The sequence below is a fragment of the Pinus tabuliformis genome, chromosome 5_2, assembly GCF_031772625.1.
Source record: "Pinus tabuliformis cultivar Carrire ecotype Pingquan chromosome 5_2, CPIR1, whole genome shotgun sequence".
NCBI lineage: Eukaryota > Viridiplantae > Streptophyta > Pinopsida > Pinales > Pinaceae > Pinus > Pinus tabuliformis.
Window position 1 is genome coordinate 1,032,668,428 of NC_142306.1, and position 22,400 is coordinate 1,032,690,827.

A 22,400-nucleotide genomic window follows, 5' to 3' on the forward strand; every position below is an offset into this window, starting at 1 on the left:
TTGTTGAGCTCCCTATAATCTGGACACATGCGCCATGATCCATCCTTCTTGTGCACCAATACTACTGGAGCTGAGAAAGAACTTTGACTCGGTTGAATTATACCAGCCTCTAGCATTTCTGCAACCATACGTTCAATTTCACTTTTTTGGACATAGGGATATCTGTACGGCCTGATGTTTGGAGGAACACTTCCTGGAATCAGATGAATAGCATGATCATGATCACGCATAGGTGGGAGACCTTTGGGAGTCTCAAATACCTTGGAATGATTGTCCAGGACTTTTTGGAGATCTGGAGAAATAGATGATTCCAATGTGGAAACATCTAGCGAACATAATTGTGCAATTACACCTCTTTGCTCCTTTTTTAGAAGCTTTGTCATGCCATTAGAGCTGATTATCTTTCCTGGTTTCCCTGCAATACCCCTTAATTCAACTTCCTTTCCTTCCATAGAAAATTTCATGAAAAGTTCTTGAAAATTAAAAGCTATTGTACCCAAGGATTGTAGCCATTGGACTCCTAGTACAACATCAGCACCTCCCATTGGAATGGAAAGCATTGGGCTAGTCAATACATATTCTCCCATGGATAGCTTGATATTATGGCACTTTCCAGAACAATTTATTGTTCCTCCATTTGCAATCATCACTTGACACTCTGGTGCTGGATATAGGAAGCAATTCAATTCTTTTGCTACCCTACAATGAATAAAATTGTGGGTGCTTCCTGAATCAATCAACACTATTACCTTTTTCTTCTTGATTTGTCCTTCTATCTTGATGGTTTGAGGAGTGGTAATTCCCGCCAATGCATTACAAGATATGGTCGGATTTATTTGTTCTTCATCTAGGCTTTGTTCCTGGAATATATCCTCTTCTTTTGACCTTTCTTGCTCCTTTTCTTCTTCCTCTTCACAATCTATGTAGAATAATTTCTTCTCAGCACACTTATGACCTTTTGTGTATTTGCTATCACAATTGTAACAAAGCCCTTTTGCTCTTTTTTCTTCCAATTGTTGTGGTGTCAACCTTGTAGGTTGTGGAAGACTATGGGCAACAACACTTCCGTCTTTATAGTTGTGAATGGTATGCTTCCTAGTTGCCATAATTTTGCTTTCCATTTTTCTTGCTAACCTGAATGCCTTCTCTAATGAATCAGGTTCCCAAAGGCGCACATCATGTTGGATATTATCCTTTAAAGACCCTATGAACACATCAATCCTATGCTCCTCTGGAATATCTTTTACCCTTATGTTCAATTTTTGGAACTCCTCAATGTGCTCCATTATTGAACCCTTTTGTTTGAGACTTATCAATTGGCTAAAAAAAGTGTTGCTTTTTGTATCCTCATAATGTGCTATCAATTCTTCCGTAAAAATTGCCCAAGTGATAAATTGTTTACGAGAACAAAGCCATTGATACCATACAAACTGATTTGGTTCCAAATATAAAGTTGCCATACGTACCTTTTGTGTGTTTTGCACATTATTGAGATCGAAGAATTGCTCCATCTGTAATATCCATGTGGCGGGATCCTTGCCATCAAACTTCCTCATATCGATTTTTGGAACATGGTGAGTCTTCGATCCAACATTAGAGTCTATGGAATCATGATTAACATTTCTTTTGTTCTCATCATGAGTTTCCTTTACTACTCTTTCACCCTTAGTGACTATTTCTTGTAGCAACTTATCCATCTTATCATCCATGCCATCAATTTTAGCGTCCATGCCATTCACCTTAGCTTCCATGCCATCCATCTTAGCTTCTACACCTTTCTTTAAACCGTCCATCTTAGCTTCTACATCTTTCCTTAAACCATCCATTTTAGATTCTGTTGCTTTTTGTGCAAGTGACATTTGTTGCACTTGTTCTTGTAATTTTGATATATCATGTAGCATTTCTTCCTCTTCTTCATGAGTCATGCTAGAGCTTTCAGGTTCCTTACTAGGTGTTTGCATTTTCTTTCCTCGGGGCATCAGTTACCGATAATAATGCTCTACTATGCCCTTTGAATTCCTTCAAAGTAAATTTTCAAACCAAGCTTAAGCAAAAATTAAAGAAAATCTACACACCTTTTTTCACTTTGTAGGAGCTCGATATTGCCTCTGATGTATCTCTGTACTTTCTGATCATCTAGTTCTAAATTTGTGACCTGTAGTAGCCCTCTGTGTCCTCTTTCCAATGCCACAAGTCTGACCCAAATTGGATTCTCCAAGGAAGAGTTATGCGAAATCTCCCACAGTGACTTGATTATAGACTAGTTCAGTAGAGCAAACTTGTACGACGTTCCACGTGTCACTGTTTCACCCTTTGACTCTGAAAAATATATAAATGAAAACTAAAGTCCGTCCTCTTTCTGTAACTTCTTACGAAATTTCAATCCGATGCTCAGAAAGAAAGTTATGACGATTTTCCCCAGGTCACCTGTTTTGAGTGTAATTCAGGAGTCTGTTTGGAGCAGCGAAACCCTAGAATCCAAAGCTCTGATACCAAATTTTATGAAACCAGCTCAAGAAAAGATAGAAAATAAAGATCAACGCCTTAGAATTCAGCCTCTTCGAGGGGGCAACCTCCTTTACATTACATAAATGAACAATTCTTGGATGATACAAATGACAAAACCTCCTTTCTATATATAGGAGTCTAAGGAGTCACAATATAATCCAGCCGACCTAACAATAATAATATAAAGCCACAAAAATAATAATAGAGGGATTCTATGGGGCACAGAAATAACAATATGTGGGTAATAGGGGCACAAGAATATAAATAAGGGGTATAAATACAATAGTAATGGGGTAATCACTAGTATTATAGGGACCCAACAGAAGCCATTTTTTCATTGCATTATGCATACTAGCCTCCATTTGTCGATACACCTACTATAGGGTTGATCCCATCATGTTATGGTTACTAAACCACCTTCATTTGCTGATTTTTTAAAAATCATGACACGATGGTAGAGCCATCCTTTTCATGGGCATCGTAGTTAGCACCTCACTGACATTTGTTGCCCATGCTGCTTCGATCTGAGTAGGATAGGGAGTCCTCTATAGTCCCACCATGAATTTTGCAATGAAGACTCATTCCTATTTGCTTATTTGCTTCGTTTTGGCCTTATACCCTAGAGGCTCCTTTGTGTTGAGTTGTACTACTGCATTGCATTTGACCATTTGCACCCTTTTGGCCTTAAGTCAGCTTCACTTGGACTCGTGTTTAAGCCAAATTTTGACCATGACTACTGCGAAATCAAACTTGCATGCCCTTGCCTTCTGCAACTTGACACACCTTGATCCATGGAAGGAACACACCTTTGAGTGTCTATGACTAGTTTTCACCTCCCTGCATTGAGCATAGGAATGTTCTAATCCCAGGAACTAGATCATCTATTTCACCGACACTCGTTCTTTCCACTGTACTGTAGCATTCTTTTATTCTTTTTCCAGCTTAAAGAAAAAGACAAAAAAATTATATATTCCAAAAAAGAGCGGGAACGGGACAATATTTCCACTTACTGTTGGCAGCTAGAGTCAGTCATGTCGCCCTTGAACAAAGCACTCAAAACAAAGTCTCCTCCATTTGGGCGGGATTTAGTTTGACTTAGGTATGCCTTAACCTTGTTATTGAGTTAGTTCTCCCCTGATTGGTTATCTCTTCCAATCATATGGAGGGTTCGTTCGTGCCTCTTGCATGGCGAACTTATACAAAGTCGTCATATGCTGCCACATAGTCACATTGATTCATGCTTTTGTTCAAGGGAAGTTAACTTGAGTCAGCCTCTCTGTGGTGTCTCTTGACTCATTTTTCAGTCGGCCATCCCTAGTTGCCAGTATCTTGTCTGTCATCACATCAGCTATATTGGTCCTTTACTCATGCCGGTTTGAGAAGGTCCCCATTGACTTCTTGCTGGTAGGTCTTGTCCTTATCGATGAAAACATCTTGCTCTGAGGACAGGCCTAGAGCTGCACCCTGGACCTATTTTCATTATTGATAGGTCACCTTGTGCTCAACATCAATCAGTATCATGGGTCTCTGACTAAGTGGTTTCCCTTGTGTTTGACATCAACTTACATTATCACACATTGGGGTTCGTGCAGTACCTTGGTTTCCATTTGACCCTATTGGTGGATACCTTGCCTCTGTGTCAGCTTTCACTATTGGTTGGTTTAGAGGGTTTCTGTCGTGTGCTAGTCACATCTTGTGTACGCCAGAAACGTGCTTCGGTTGGGTTACTACATCTTTTTCGTTCGATTTCCTCCACATTATTGGCCTACGGGTTACACTTGCGCTAGATTGATGAAGGATGCCTTAATGTCTTCCTTCTAGCAGATCTTTCCCTATCGACTACAACTCATTGCTCTGGGGCAAAGATCTAGAGTCCATTTGGTAGTACCTTGGGGTTTGCAGTCATTAGTGGCAGATCCTTTGCTATCAGCAATGGGAAACCATCATTGTCTCCTGATTGATAGATTATTACAAGTGTTCGACTCCATCTCATTTATTCACACTTGTTAGATTGTATTGGGTACCTTGATGCTCATTATCATTATCAGTGAGTAGTCTCGCATTTGTTAACGGTATACGTCAATGACTAGTAATCAAATGTTTTCTCACATGGTCAACTCTAGATCATTTATTCCCATGGTGTAGAAATGTACCACGGCAGTCGGTGAAGACCTCAGGTTGCATCAACATTCATTGGTTCACTTGACAATTGCTCTTGTTGTTGCAAGTTGATACCACTCCACTTTACATGTTGCAGTCATTCATGGCGACATTCTATATGCTGGCACCTGAGTTTGCAGTGTAGTACCATCTTAATCCATCATACTCATTTGGTACCTTTTGGGATCAGTCTTTGATATCAGTGATCCATTTCATCCTTAAGCATAATTGACATTCTTATAATTCAGACATGTACTTGTTCGATTGTGATCAGATGATCCATTATGTATTTTCTAGTTCTTTATACTTAGTGGATCCACTTGTACTTGATATGCAGACATGCTTTACTTTCTCTGAGCATGGGTATGCCTGCCTCAAACAGTGTTTCTTTATGATCTCCTTTTATGGCTTGGCAGGCTGAACTCTAGTGAAGTCCTTCTCAGTTTTTGACAGATTTCCTTTCCATGTACTTACATAATATATTTCGGCCATCATGTACCCTTTCTGACCTCATATATTAGGGGGCATCTGTTATAGCTCCAAATCTCACTCTTGATGTTTTTGATGCTGCACTCATGGCCTAGGGAAACCCCTCCTTCCAGACCTGGTCCAAATATTCAAAAAACAGTGTTTTACTCCCTATACACGACATTGCCCTAAGCTAAACGTGTATGTATGCGGGTCTGTGTATACCCAACCCGCGTATATGTCTTAAAACAATTAAAAATAAATAAAACTCCTTAATTTCAGGTGGAGATCACAGGTTTTACCTGCTGATTACCTATTAGTGCCCGTGGCGCAACTGTTCCCAACGAATTCCCAACTAAAAAACTACTTTGAGAGAAGTATAAAAGGCTTCAATGGGAAGGCCTAAGGGAGGAGAGAAGAGAGAGAAATATCACTCTGCTGAGATTATCCCTGACCAGGTCTGAAGATCCTTGTGCTTCCAACACTTCCCCCATTTACAGGAAACCCTTGTTTCCTTGTGTTATGATGTCTTTCTACTACTTGAGATATCATGGAGTAAGTCATGGAAGGAGTTTGTTGAAGGCTTGAGACTGGACGAATCTGGAGGACGGTTCCGCTTGGAGCCTACGAAAGGATGACTCAGGTGAAATCATTCCTTTATGTACTTTAGTTATCTATAATAAAAGAAACACTTTTCTTGTTCCCGATATAAATCTTGTTCATGTTTATGATATCAATGTTGTGATTCACATACGAATGGTTGTTTTTAATTGTATAAGTAACTACCTTTCAGTATGCTATAAAGATGATTTATTTATGATGCTTGGTCAATATATTGTTTTACTTTATGGAATTGTTTTTTTTGCAGGTTGAAGGACTAAAAGGAACTCCCAAATGGTTTGGACCCTAACTGGATCTTCTCAAACGAAGGACCCCCAGGTGCACCCCTCTTCATGTAGTTTGTTTATATTAGCATCACGGCTATGTAGAATGTGTGTTTCTCTTTGTAGATAACCTCTTATCTACTAAGGTATCAACCCAAGACCCTAGGGGAATTTATCCCTTTAACACTTTCTCTGTCCAAAAATTTGACACCAGAGGGAATCCCAGGTCTTTTGTCTTCGGGACTTCAATTTTTCACTATTCAGTTTCTTCCCCTTGTATAGATTTTATTGATCAATTTGTCCATCCTGTAACTACCATGTTGATAGGAAGTCCCCCTCCCAGAATTAGTGATGATATCAAAAGAGTCCTTCAATTATCCAAGAAATACAAGGTTGGTGACTAGTACTTATACTAGAACCATACCGAGATCAGAGTTTATAGGTGTGGATTTCCTCCCTACAAATTGCCAAAATATGTCCCCATGAGATTATTTTCCCTGGAGTACTATAGGAAAATGATAAACTCTGATTAAATCCACTTTATGAAAGCTAAGAAGAAAGCTAAGTTGAGGATAAAGGATCACCTAGGACCATTTGTTTGTAACAACAGAAAAGCAGGGAAAACAACAAAAGAAATCATTGAAAGAATGAGACTGAAAAAGAGTTTCATCTGGCCTTATGATCCTCACAGCTTCATTAGTGACAAAAGACAAAAGCATAAGTTGTCCCCTACATTCATCATAGAATACCAGAGATAGAACAATATGCAAATCAAAATGAATGGGTGGAGGGAACACTTATAGAAGCAATAGCACACAAGTTGAAGTAGAGAATGTTATGAAAGATTTAGAAAAAAAGACTTGATTTGGATTCCTTTGAACATGTGCCTGCAGAATCTTCATAGAGGCCAACACAGGAACCAAGTGCCCAGTCATCAGGACAACCAAAGACTTCAGAATTGAGGAAATATTTAGGGTCACAGAGCATTTCTGAGGAACTAACCAAAAATGAAACAAACATGGGAAATCCTCCAATATTGTAGTCTCCTCTCAGTGAGGAACGAAATCAAAAAAGAAGCAAGAGTGAAGCTAGTCCCTCAACAGTGCCACTAGACTAGGTATATGTTAAAAGGACAAGATTGAATCCTTTGCCCGAGCAGGAGTATGAAGAAACCAGAAGTGACACAGTATAGACCACAGTAGTAGGAGAGACACCATCTGCTTCTCAAACTCAGATACTAAGTAGGCAACCAAGTGTGGAAGTGTCATCATTCAAAGCAGCATCAGAGCAAAGTCAGGATTGACGAAAAGGTACAAAGAAATCAAAACTAGGAATGAGCAGCTCAAATCTTAAACCTATGCCAAATATATGAAAATGGCTCCCAAAAATCAGACAAGGTTGATGTCAGATTTTGACATCAAAGAGGGAAAAATGCAGATGAGCTTCTTGAAGCCAACGATATAATAGCTGCAGTCTATGGTTGATTACTTGAAGACCAAGTTTGAAGTTCTTGCTAAAGACATCCACCCAATTGATCAAATTGAGCTCCACAAGAAAACGGGTGAGATGGTCTACTCCACTTTAACCAGTAAAGCTATCATTGCACATTAGTTGCAAAATTCTTTGAATAATACTACAAAACAATTACAGTTAGAAAAATCCTCTTCTTAGGCTAAGGACACTAGAATAAAGTCATCAGAAGACCTAGTGATTGATTTGGGTTATAATCCCAAAGATGTTAAGGTAGCTGAGGGTGTGATAAAAAAGAAAAATGAAGACATTGTTGCACTTAGAAAACAACTCAAGCTCCCTCCCCTCATACATCCACAAACTGCAGAAGTCATTAAGAAACAAAATGAAGAGGAACTTATGGACTTGGTCCTTAAGTTTAATGATTAGCTGAAAGAAATAGAACAATAGTTGGAAAAAGCTTTGCAGTCTAAACAAGGCGAGTCGACCACCATGCCTCATACTGCAGTACCCATGGTTTCTACAGCAGTGCCATCTACCATTGCAACATCTTTGGCACCCAACATTCCTCCAGCAACAACTTTTCCAGTAACAACAACAATAGGTACTTCTGAAGCAGCAACAACTTCAACAAAGCAAACAGAGGACTTAATCAAGTCCATGGAGGAAATGAAAATCCAAGCAACTGAGATACATAAATTAAAAGAAATGGTTACTAGATTGGATCATAATTATGAGATATCACAGATTAACTATAATGAAGAAGAAAGAAAGAAAAGAAGGATGACTGATAGAATAAAAACTTTAGAGAAGGACTTAACATTTGAAAATCCCTTAAGAGATATCAGAGAGATTTTATGGACTAGTATCATTAATTCCATTAATGATATTTGGTCTTCTATTCATATTATCTTTGAACAAATTTATTTAATGAAGCTAGCTACAGAGTCAATACAAAAGACCAGAGAATAATTTGGGGAGAAACCTGAAGAGGCAATCCAATTAATCAATTTCTTGAATAGCCAAAGCAAGGAAGAACTGGAACAAAAGGATATAGAAGACTGGACTAGTACCATCCTTGAAATCAAGAGAGTTCTGACCAAAAAGAACTTGATGCTTAACCTGGAAAGAATATGTCAAAGTATCCAACAAGACATTGATGAGTTTATGATAAAATATAACATTCTAAGAGAGAAAGGACTTCCAAATTTATTGGTCATAAATGATAAGCTAATGAAACATGAAGACTACATTGACATACTGTGCCAACAGGCCAGAAATCAAGCCATCTCTTTAATAGTGAAAGCACTACCCATAGGAAAAGTGCTATATGATGGCTTAGAAAACCTTTTCTATATTGAGCATGAAATGAAACACTTGTTCACAGCTCAACCCAATTTTTCAAAGCACACTAAGGCTGATGAAATATACAGAAAATTGATCAGGATAAAGATACCCAATGAATACCGGTGGGATGATATGCTCGTAATCCTGTAAGCTACTATGGTAACTCTGAGGTAAAAGAAAATATTCGTTGAGGTAAAGTCTGGTAAAAAGGTGAAGAGTATCAAAAAACAGGTAAAGCGTATCAGTAGGGAAAACTAAACAAGGATCCAACACATAATTACCAAAGCAACAGCAAGAGGCAAATTCGAGCTTCAACCTCCAGATCTTCCATGAATAAAGGGATAGCAGCAATCAGTTTTACATATGTCTCTATATTTTTTTAAAAGATATTTTGTATTCCCTAGAATAAATCTCATGTAGTTATGAGATATTTTGATGTAATTTTTGTATAAATACTTCTCCATTTGAAGTATTGAGGGTGGATTCTATAACATCTCTGTAAGTCTATGCTGTAAAGTTAAGAAAGATGTTTCAAATCTGGATTTTTTGCTGGAAAAGGAATGAAGAATAAATGGTAGTAGGATAAAGTTGTACAGGGACAACCCTACCCCTATAGCTTCACTTTTAGGAAGAAAGGAGAATATTCTTAGTGCCACCTGCAGTTGAAAGTGGGAATTGGACTATAAACTATGTTGCAGAGATCTTCGGCGTAAGGAGTTACTTCGCTACAGTTTGGATTATGTAGAAGTAAATAGGAGCTGCGAGGAAAGATGGATTTTCACTACACTATGGGATGTGTCAAATTTTACCAGGAATAATATGATTGTTAAAAGGGAAAGTTAACATTAAAATATGTAGAAAATTGCATGTATGAGGAGAGGTTGGCAAAATATAAGGATATATGCAGTTAATGAACAAAATCAGAGCACAATTTGAACAAAATCTATGCTAATGATGGGGTTAGAAACTCAAAATCGTTATAATAAGTCACCTCTCACTGAGATCTAACACTTTACTCAATTAAGAATTCGATTCTTGAGAGTGCGAAGAAATTTTAGAAGTTTTAGTTGTCGTATGTCGTCTAAGAATTCTTGGGAAGAAATTGTGTGGAATTTTCTTGAGAAAGGCTTATGTGAAATCATGGAAGCTGCTAGTATGCCCGCAACATCAACTGAGATGTCTGCAGTAGCATCGCCTGCAATATCATCAACTACAAAAGCATCATCAAGAACACTACGTTGATCTTCGAGGAAGAAACCAACCAAGGACGAAAGAACCAAGAAAAAACAGGATAAGGAACCTGACAAGTGTCAACAACAACCTGAGCATGTCATAGATAGTGAAGGAGAAATGGAGGAGGTGCATATGGAAATAGGTGGTGTAGAATTTTTTTCCTCTACCACCATACATCCCACCAATGAAACCAAATGAAAAACCTGTATAATAATCGAAGGATATGAAGTGTGTCACATTTATAACCTTGTGGCTGGAAGTAGTACCATTTTTAGGAGAAGTTTTAGGCAAAATTTCACAACTGAAGTTTCCGGATTATGACTTTAACGACAAGATGAAGTACCAGGCTTGTATTTGAAATAGGTGCACTACCCAGATAGCGGAGTGACAAGGCTAGAACCACAACAGTGAGAAAATGGGTTGGCTTAGTCATGATTACTAAATATGTTAAATGTGTTGCACTTCAACAGAAGTCTGGGGAGCACAATGTGTGTCCGACAAGTGCTCATGCTTGTGCACGATGGAGGATTATGGATGGAAAATAAGATACCTATAGACCCAATGTTGATCTAGAGGATCACGAGACTACCATACTAAGGGCGAAACCCCATGGAGGAGTTTTTTGGAAAAGATCAGGACCGTGCTATAGCGGACAGTGTGAAGAAGATGTTTGGGCTAGAAAAAGGAAAGAGGGGATATGACATCAATTCAATAAGTGACCAGGCAGTTCACTTTGTAGTGCACATATTGTCTAGGAAGATCATGAGAAAGTGTCGGGCGAATGAATTTGTTGCATCGGTGGTTTCATTAGTTGCGCAATGTGCCTACGAGGTTTAGTACATCTGGGTCAATTACCTGTGCAAGGAATTTCTAGACAACTGTTGCGAGGTTCAGGAGAAAGGTACAAAATTCCATTATGAATGGTTAATTTTTATTGTTGAAATGTTAGCATGGAGAGAGCCGAAGGATTCACAATTCCCCCTGGTAGCATCAAATGTCTGTGAAGTCATGTGGTATGTATCACTATGGTTTAGCACCAAACTGTCGCAAGAAACAGACAATAGGATGTTCTTTGTATTTTATCATATGTATTTTCATATGTTAGTGAACCAGCACCCTCGCATGTTGCCAAGATTATACAAGTAGTATAGCTCAGTGGTGAATGTAAAGGCACATTTTCATAAAGTGTATATACAGGCACGTAGGGTTACAAAGAATAAATGGCATGCTCTGCGATACTTAGTCACAGAAGATGACCTCTTAGCACTGGTACAACAGTGGCCAGCAGAATGGATGACTATTGTTGTAGCATCCATTGTCCATTTTTATTTAAGTTTTATTTTCAGTCTTATTACCAAATGGAAGAAAAAAATCAAAATATGAAAGGAATTATTGATTTTATATTTTCAATGGTTTTGAAAGTGTCAAACCCGTGAGAAGATCTAAGTCGTCCTATCAATAGGCCACAGATCCAACGACAATCGCATCATTAACTAGAATGGATTTATTTCAGAAATCAGATGCAACAGTGTATCCAACACAGTTTAAATTTGTTGAAGTCCGGGTTAATCTCAGCCATCCATCGGAAGAGGCGGGATCTGTTAGATATTGGGTCGTAATATCGGGTTGGCAAGTGATCAGTTTTCATCTTTTGATCGAACTCGATAAATCATCAAATCTAGTTTTATTTCATATCGGGTTTGGAGATCGGGTCGGCAAAGTCATCGGGTTTAGTCCTTAATATCGGACTCAATGAATCATTAAATTCAGTTTTATGCCATATCGGGTTTGGAAATCATTGGGTTCAGTCTTTAAATGTTGGACCCAATGAATTATTAAAAACAGTTTTATGTCCTATCGGGTCCGTAAGGGAGTCAAAGGTGCATTGAAAAGGCAGATGTGACATGTTTTATGAACCAGTGTTAATTCTTTTTAAGTTCCGTGGGCCCGCCATCATTTAAATGTCATACAAGTTCGACAAGCGCAATCAAGTGATAGTTTGATAAGTCTTTTAAGGTGCATTGTGGGGAAGCAATGAGCACGAAGGTTAAACAGAGCTCTACCTCCACAGTTGACTGTGACATTAGCTCGGCTGACCAGAATGTGTGGCCAGAAATCAGTGCGGGGGTTCAACCTCATTGATGCTCTCACACACTCTTTAACCCCCGTGGTGCTCCTAAAGCCTTCCACCTTTCATCCACTACTTCGTTAAGGCTCGAGAAGTTTTGAACAAAGAATGGCCATAATCTTCTAAGTTCCATTATTTCCTATTATTTTGTGTTCTTTGATGTGTCTTTTACCCCCTTGACAGTTTCAGAGACTACCAACTATTTCATAATGTATAAAAAGAGGAAAATTTACAAAGAAAGGGTTCGAATTTTGGAGAACCTGAATACTAGGCCAGTGAATTCTTGATACAACTGTTGATTAATGAAAGACTTAGAAGTTTTCCATATATTTTTGGGTATGATTTTGTGAATTCTCTGTTATTTGTCATTTTATGTTTTCTTCCTTTAATTATGTTAATGAAGCTGCAGGTATTTATTTTCTTATGTAAATGAAGTTAAAATTCCTTAAAAGAGCGCTCCTATACTTGAAGTTCACACCTTTGTAATTCTTCTAAGTTACAGATAGTAGTTTCTGTGTAAGACATCATATTATCTTTAACTTCTCCAAGTGTCACAGATAGTAGATCCTGTGTAAAACAACATATTGTCTATGACTTATTCAATATTTTCTTCATTCATCATTTATATTCAACAATCAAATGGCATTCTAATATTTCCTTGTCACCTAAGTATTGAGGGTTAAAAACCAAGTCTCCCAGGTCCTTCATTTGAGAACACAACATATAATTAAGTGACAAACAAGTGACAATAACTATAAACATTAATGTCTTAAGCACAATTTCTACACAACCAGGAAATTGGTTTCTTAAGGTACAACATTAATTGGCGTCGTTTCTAGGGAGAGAAGACAAGAACACTTTTCCCTGGGTTGTCAATAGTTTCCTTTGGTTTTTTAGTGAGGAGGAATTTTTAGTTTTTTTGAATAAAAGCAATAACTCTAGCTCTAAGAAGACCCCATACAAGATCAGAAACCTCACAACAGAAGGTTCAAGCCCTTTTAGATCCTGAAAGTCTAGTTTCTAAGATGGTTGGAAGGTCTAAAAGCCCACTCACACCGATTCCTACATTGTCTGCATCTAGAAACAACTCACCCAAACATTCATCTAATCAAGAGTCACCTATTACATCATCTTCATTTCAAGAACCTAACTATCAAGAGCAGTCTTTAGAGTCTGTTACTTTTCCATTATCTACTATAATTTTTAAACTTGAAACCATAACTACATTTACCACCTCTACACACTCCATTTACACCTTAGTCAAGTTCGACATCTGATGGTAATCAAGGTTCAGTAAATTTGGGAGCAAACATGGCAGTTCCTGCATTCTTGACGAAAAGGTATGCACCTCTTCAACTACCACAACCATTGAATCAAATACCACAATAATACCTCAATATTCTTCCTCGTTTTATAGGGGAAGATGAACAAACAATAGAGAATCATGTGTCAGTATTTTGTAATTTTGTAGAAAACCTAAATGTTGAACATTTAGATGTTGTTCTAATACTTTTTGTTCAATCCTTGGATGGAGAAGCAAGGAATGGTTTAAATGGCTTCCCAATAACTCTATTCCTTCTTGCAAAGATATGGAATGTCTATTCACCCAGAGATGGTGAGAAAAGATAGACCATGGGTATTCATTAACAGAGTTTAATGCTATAAAGAAGAAATCTAATGAAACTGTAGTCGAATTTGTCAGAAGATTTAACAAATTGTACAATAGTCTTCCAATGGAGATTAAGGCCCCTCCTGTTGGTGCAAAAATAACTTTTGCAGGGGCTTTTGAGTCAAATTTTGGATTTACATTAAGGGAAAGAAGATCTCCAACCCTTGATCAGATCCAAACAAATGCATTAGAGATAGAAGAAAATTTGGTGGCTGCAGGCAAAGCACTAGAGACACAACCTATCCAAGATAAGGGAAAGGAAAATATAGAATCCTCTCAAACTCAAACATTAGAGGATATGAGTAATGTAATTAAAATTTTGTTAGATAAATTGATTAAGTTATAGTTGGAAAATAAGAATTCTCAGAGACAAACACAGTATAATAAGAAATTTAATCCCCAATACAGAAGACAACCTTTGCAAACATTGTGAAAGGATTGGAAAGATCAATATCAGATTCAAGCACCATTGTATATAGAGGCAGACCCTGGTGAAGTACTAGAGCACCCTAGGATCATGAAGATCAAATTTCTGCGTTATATGGAGTAGATGAAGATGAACTAGGTGCTGAAGGAGAAGAGTATGGATATGCTGAAATAGATGCCATTTATGATGAAACTAAAATTGATGAACATTAGAAGAAATTATCTGATTTTATGCAGGTAGAACTACATAAAAAATATGATTTAAGGTCAAGGAAAATATCAAGAATTCAGGAAAATGAAAGTGAGTAGCAAGTTCTAGCTTCTTCACCAAAGGCGACTCCACAAGAATCTCAGCCTACAAAACAAGTAAATAAAGGAAAGAAACAACATAATGCAAATGGTAGGACACACATACTTCAAGGTGAGTCTTCTCAAGACTAAAAGGAAAAAATTCCTTTGGAGAAATTTTTTTCAATTCTCCAAGTAATTCCAGTCATGAAGAAAGGTGAAGATGAAAATGAAAGGACTGTTAAATAGGGTCACTTGTTTAGTCTTACTAAAGAGTTGGAAAAGGTAAGAATTCAAGTTCCCTTACAGAATTAACAAAAACACCAATTTATCAAAATGAGATTGTTGAGTTTATTAATTTAAAAGAGAATGTGAATATAAATGACATTATAAATCTGCAGGAAGATAATCCAGTAGTGGTTTTTGGTCCACGTGTAGAGGAAGTAGACCCTTCAACAACTCCTTTTTATATTTCCTTATTGATCCATGATTTCCTCCTCCATAATTGTATGTTCGATTCAAGAGCTTCACACAATCTTATGCCATTGTCAGTGATGAAGCAACTAAATCTACAAGTTACCAAACCATATAGAGACATGTATTATTTTGATTCAAACAAAGTCAAGTGTCTGGGGGTAATTAAGGATCTGGTAGTGTCATTAGACTAGATTCCAGCTAGAAGCTTGGTCATGGATGTAGTAGTAGTAGTTATCCCTGCTAGATTTGGAATGCTACTATCTAGGTCATGGGGGGCTAAATTGGGTGGTGTTCTGAAACTAGATTTTACATATGTTGTTATACCAACTTTGGTAGGGAAGAGAGGAGATTGTATAGAGAAACTAGATTTGTAAAAAAAATTACAAAAAATGGAGCAAGTAATTCACCTGTATATAGCCAAGAGAAGGATGAATTTGATTATTTCATGCTGCATGATAATGTAGAATTGGCTGAAGATAATCAGAAGTAGCTTGCTTCAGCCAATGTAATTACAAAGCTGCAAACTGAAGGAGTGTGGAAATGCTTCTTTGATGGAGCATATTCCAAGGAAGGAACAGGTGTTGGTTTTCTTCTAATTGCACCTGGAGGTAATATGTTCCCTTTTTCCTTTAAATTGGAATTCGAAGCAACAAACAATGTAGCAGAATATGAGTCCTTGATTATTGCTCTGCAAACAACTAAACAAATGGGAATTAAGTCAATTTCTACTTTTGGAGATTCAGAGTTGATTATCAAACAAATTAAAAATCACTGTCAGAAAAACACACCCTAGGCTTAGGGCATACATAAATGAAGTATGGGATTTGGTTGAGAACTTTTTTGAAGCTTTTAACATTCAATTTATTCCAAGGGACGGGAACAAATTAGTAGATTCATTAGCTGTGGCTTCTAGTACTTTCAAGCCTCCTATTAATCCAAGACTAAGAGATGAGGTAGAAATGAGACATAGACCTTCTGTTCTTGATAATGTTAAATATTGGCAAGTTTTTGAAGATGATCAGCAGATTAAAGAATTTTTGACTATGGTTGAAGAGTTTCAGGGCATAGAAATTGATCAGGATGGAGAGGAAACAATAGAAGTTGCAAGAGTTAGTGGTTTAAAAGATTCAATAGCTAATCAAAAAGTTTTTCAATTGAAAGATAATATTTTTCCAAAGGGACTTATTCCCCTTGAGAGGATGTTTAACCCCAATGATGTGGTTGTTGACTCAGGAAAGATTTCATAGGATGAACACATTCAGGATCATAACATTGGAACTCAGGAGGAACCGAGGTTAGTAAAATTATTCAGTGGAGTTTCACCTAATTATAAAGAGAGATATATTAAACTTTTCAAGGATTATGTTGATGTCTTTGTGTTTCGGGAATAAGTACCCTAGGGCTTTGGGTTAGAACCCCAACAGAGCACAATCAAACTACAACAAGAAACACTGATACAACTTAGGAAAAATGCTTATATGATCAAACTACGTAAGAGCGATTGTACCTGGATTTCCTTTGTTCGAGTAGGTCCCATAAGGTTCAGACCCTCTACAACTCCCGATGTTCTTCAAACCTGAAAATCATTCAATTCAAACATACATAACAGTGTAGAAGTAAAGCATATTCACGAAATTGACTTTATATCATAAAAACACAAGATTGATCATACATCAAAACATCATTCATATATGAATTAAAACATAATTTGATGCATAAATAGAGTTAATTTTAGAAACAAGACAACATTTTTTTTACTGCAGTAAGCTATAAATAACATGGAGAGAATTCACTTGAGTCTTCTTCTTCTGGCTCCAAGCGGAACCGTCCTCTATATTCGTCCTATCCTAGCCTTTAACAATCTTCTTCCATAACCAACACCATGATATCTCAAGCAAAAGGGAGAATATCTATAATCAAGGAAACAAGGGTTTCCTTAAGCTTGGGGAAGTGCATCAGACTCAGTCAGGGATAATCTCAGTATAATAACTCTATCTCTTCTCCTCCTCAAGGCCTTCCCATAGAAGTCTATTTATACTTCTCCTAATTAGTTGTTTAGTTGGGAAACAGTTGGGCCACAGGCAATAGGAGGTAATCAACAGGTAAAACCTGTGAACTCCAGCCCATAATTAAGGAAATTTATTTTTTTTAAGTGTTTTAATACATATACGCGGGTTTGGTATTGATTGACCCATGTGTACATGATTTTAGCTCAGGGAAAAGTAGCGTGCAGGGAATAAAACATTGTTTTTAATATATTTAGACCAAGTCTGGAAGGAGGGGTTGCCCTAGGCCATAAACCAAGCATCACAAATACCAAGAGTGGTAAATGGTGCTATAACACTTTGCATGGTCCTATGAGGATCTCAAAACTTACGATGTAAATATTATTCAGCACAAGATCCCCTTGAAGGGGGGAATTAAACCCTTTAAATAGAAGCTTAGACACATAAATCCTCTGCTTCTACCATCAATTGAAAAGGAGGTTAAAAAGTTTCTTGATGCCAAAATAATAGTTCCACTTAGGTACTTCGATTGGGTGGCTAATTTAGTGCCTGTAAGAAAGAAAAATGGAGAGATAAGGTTATGTGTGGACTTCAGAAATATCAACAGGGCTTCTTTGAAAGATAATTATCCATTGCCTAAAATGGATCATGTGCTGCAGAAGGTAACAAGTTCTTTTAGAATGTCAATGCTGAATGGATTCTTTAGGTATAACTAGGTGGCTATGGATAGGGAAGATCAGAAGAAGACAACATTCACAACTCCCTGGGGGACCTTTATGTATGCTAGAATTCCTTTTGGATTGATGAACGCAGGTGCTACATTTCAGAGGGATATGGACATTGCTTTTGTGGGAGATAAGTTTGTAGTAATATATTTTAATGATATTACTATTTTCTCAAAGTCTAATGAAGAACATTTGGACCATCTGAAAAATGCTTTTGAGAAATGTAGAAGATTTGGGCTTTCCTTAAATCCCAAGAAATCCATTTTTTCTCTGGAAGAGGGAAAACTATTGGGGCACATTGCTTCCAGAGATGGAGTGAAGATAGATCCAACAAGAGTACAAGTTGTGCAAAAAATACCACTGCCTGTGATCCAAAATGGATTTTGGATAGACTCATAAGTCTAAGTGTTCCTCACAGAGGAAAATGAAAGTCCAAGGAAGTTCCTGTAAATAGCACCATGGCAGAGATCTTTTCATTCCGAATCCACTACAATTTGAATGGGCTAAAATGGACTTAGGATGCAAAAGTTATCGTAGAAAGAATTTTCCCATTGTTCTTTGGAAAAAGAGGCAAAATCCCATAAAAATGGCAAAAAACCCTTAAAAAGGGAAATTGCATCGGAGATGGTCCAAGAGGTGGACTTAAGCGGAGGTGGAAGAGACCCCAATCGGCCGATCCGATGAATCAGGTTGGAGACAGGCTCACATGTGATATCGGGACCCAAGCTATGTGACATGCGATAACCGATGATTGGATCGACAGATCGATATCGATGATATATAGAACTCCTAGACCATATGCGATAGCGATCACAACATGCAATCCCAACTATTAGATAGGGAAAGGAATGGATGGCTAGGATTAAATCGACAACTTGTGATTGCCAGACCCGATGGAATTATAAGCCCGATTACATAGAATTTGAAATCTGGGATTTTTAGATTTTTTGTGTATTAGCGCATTTCCACTATAAAACCAAAATACAAAGGAAAAATGCCAGAAGCGATAAAACAGGCCTGAAGGGGAATTATAGGTGCAATTCATAAAATTTGAGTTCTATAAAGGCGGGATTTTCGGCAGGTCTTAGGCAGAAAGCGGTATTAGGATGGCTCCGCCCAATCCCACACACTGGTCAACACGTGGCTAGCAGAGGAGAGAGGAAAATTGCCTTTTCGTGTGGGTAACATCCGTACTCCTAAGCCACCCGAAAATGGATATCGACCATTGGATCGGAGATCCCGTAGATCAATGGTGGGGATTACGATAGCGGCCAAAGGTGGACCCAATGCGATATTAGGGTGGATGCGATAAATTTTCAAGTCTAATAGAAAGAGTTCTATCAGGTTTTTCACGTGTTTCTCGTATATTTGGGATTTTAGCCAAAACTCTTATGAGATATGATATGCTGCCTGATGGCGGACCCAATAGGGATTTTAGGGGTGATTGAATGGAATTTCATGTCTGAAATACATGCTCGATAGTGTATTTTCCAGAAAATATATGTGTAATGGATTTTTCTCTAATTTCAGGTTTTGCCTAAGGAAAAGCATTGAAACCTCTGTAACCACTCCTCATCATCATGCCACACTGCAAGTAGGTGCTTTTACAAGCAATGATGCATTTTGAAGCCACAGAGCCAGATGGCTAGTCGAACTGATAAGGAGTAGGGAAGCCACAGAGGCACAGAGAGATGATGATATGCAGAGAAATGATTGGGGTAGCTGAAAAGCTGGAAAAGTACCTCAAAGGAGGTATAAAGCTCAATTGAGAGCAGGCAGTTGCAAGGTAGAAGCAAGAGAGCAGAGAAAGTGAGAAGTTACTATGTAGAGCAGCAGAGGGAGTCTTTGGGGTCACTTGGAGGTCAAGTGAAAAGCCAGAGAGCTAAAAGCTGTAGAAATCCAAAGCTAGAGCCAAATAAGCCAAAGCCAAAGAGCCAGAGCCAGAGCTGAGAGCCAGAGCCAGAGCCGAAGAGCCAAAGCCAGAGCTAGAGCCAAGCACCAGAGCCAGAGCCAGAGTGAAAGCCAAATCCCGAGCCAAAGAAGCCAGAGCTGAAGAGCTAGAGCGAGAGCAAGAGCAAGAGCCAGAGCCAAAGCCAAAGCCATGAGCCAAAGCCAAGAGCCAGAGTGAGAGCCAGAGCTAGAGCTAGAGCCGATAGCTAGAGCCAGAGCCAGAACCAGAAAGCTTGAGAGCTTCAAAGCCAAGGATAAGATAGTGTCTAAACCCATTGTATTCTATGTAACCCATTGGAGTTGAGTGAGGAGCTTGTAAAAGGACTATTCCCATAATCCCAGAGATCCTAGTCGAGTTGACTAGAGCTCATGGAGACGTAGCCCAAGAATTTTGGTTGAAATCCTAATTAAATTGCTGTCTTATGTGTTTATTATTTGTTGCACTGTTTTACCGTTATATGCATGTTATATCAGCATAAACAACAGAATTTTAAATCACATAAATAGTAAAAGATTAACACCAGCATACACCTTATTTTCAAGCACATATTTAATTCCACATTGGTTAATCATAAAGACTTGGGAATATTTAAGCTTTGGAAGTGGGAGAGGTTCTTGTAAGTTAGACAAGAAGCCTAAGTGCCCCATTTTCAGATCAGGTGGTATCAGAACCTGAGATTGATTAACCACACCTTCAAATAAGGTTACATCAAAATGCTTGATTGGCATAGCAAAGATTGCTTGTCTGAAAGGTGTTTAAACAGTTAGAGGTTAATTGTATGCTTGTTTGCAGATTGACTATTGTTTGAGTTTGTAGAGGTGAAGGGAAAGCTATTGATAGCTCAGTCTAGGAAGGACAAGAAGGAAGAAGGGTTGAAGGCATTCTTTCTATGCCAAAGGACCTCGAGGCAATCCTTGAAGCACAAGAGGTTTGCTACACAAGGTTGCTGAATAATATTTTTATTAATCTTGTTTGAAGTTCTTTTTTTCATTGGTATAATGAAAAATTCTATAAGTGAGTCCCCAAACTCCTCTTGCATCACAAGAATCTTTTATGAAGACATGAAGCAATACTTTTTCATTATGATGGACAAGGTGAGAGAAATGTGTGAGGAGGGAAGGAAGAGCAACATACTTAGAGAGAAGTTGAATTCCATGAAGGAAGAGAAGCAGTTTCCTTCTGACAAATTGCAGGAAATGGAGAGGCAACTTCATATTGAAAATATGAACCTAAGAAGGATGCATGAGTTGGAGTCGCAGCTCTTTGTTGCCGAAGAAGCCTTGGTCAAGTATCAGGTTGAAGAAGAGGTAAACCATTCCAGTTTTTCTTCAAATTCCTCTAAGAATGCTTATATTGGTTCTTTTGAAAAACATACTAGAGGCATAGGTTCTGTTATCACTCAGGTTGTCCTTCTGGTCCGCATCAAAAGGATACAGCCGAGGTAACCACAGACCAATCTTTGGACTGCAGGTTCTAGCCCACCTGCAATCAGAGAGGGCTCTCTCTTTTTTGATTTAGCTTTGTTGATATTGTTTTTAGGCTAGTTATTGAGTTCAAGGGGTTTTGTTTTGTTTTTTGGTGGGAAGGATGATGCTTTCAAGTAAAGAGGCAGGGATAGCATGAAAGTTTTAGAACCATTGGGCGTGGAGTCAAGGAGTAGGACTATTGGTGCGTTCTCTTGGTCACAAGAAGGAATATGGAGCAAGCTAGCTGCATATGAAACAATCATTCACAGTAAAAGAGATGGATTAAAGGCTAAGGAATGAGGGGCAATTAAGGATCTCTTGTTCAGATTAGCAGAAAGAAGAAAAATGAGCCCTATCTAGGAGTAGTTAAGAATTCCTAGGTAACAATCATTCATATATGAAAATAGGTCAAACATGAGCCATAACAGAATTCATATTTATGCCTAATTCAAGGGGAAAACATTAAGAAGCCACAGAAACTGAGCATAGAGTGCAACCAAGCAAATTCTAAACCAATCCTTTGTTCTGTGACTTGAGCATATGTGAAATCGAAATAACAGAGGTAAGGAAAAGTTATTGATTCATATAGCAGCACAAGAATTCTGCATTCAATTCTTCAACCATTAGACACAGAGCAACCAGCCATTCCTCCAAAGCTTTTCAACAATCTTTGATTAAGTAAAACATCTCAGATATCCAGTGCGAGTCTCTAATGAGGATTATCAACCAACCAACCCTTTAAACAATACCAAGGGTCGGTATATATAGGGAAAATTATCCAAAAACTAATCTATTACAGCCGACCTAAACAGGTCTGAAAGAAAATAATTAATTTAACCTAATCTTATCCATAAATAAATGTATGAAAATATCTTTGAGCTGCGCTGAGGGTAGCTGTATCAAAACTGAGTTAATGTCTGTCCTGGGTGGCTCAGTGCAGTCCTCCTGTAATAATTGTGATTTGTCCTTTATCTCCACCTCTAACTTGGTTTTGTTGCTGCTTTGCTGGCATTAATGTGCACTAATCCCGACCAGATAGGCTTTTAAATGGCCTTAACTGCTTTGCTGACTTTGATGAAGGTTTTTAATTTTCACCTGATTTGATGTTGTTGAACTGATACTCTTTGCCGCTTCCTGATACTCTTTGGCGCTGATCCTGGAGTCTTTAATATCTTCTGAATGGTTTAGACTGTC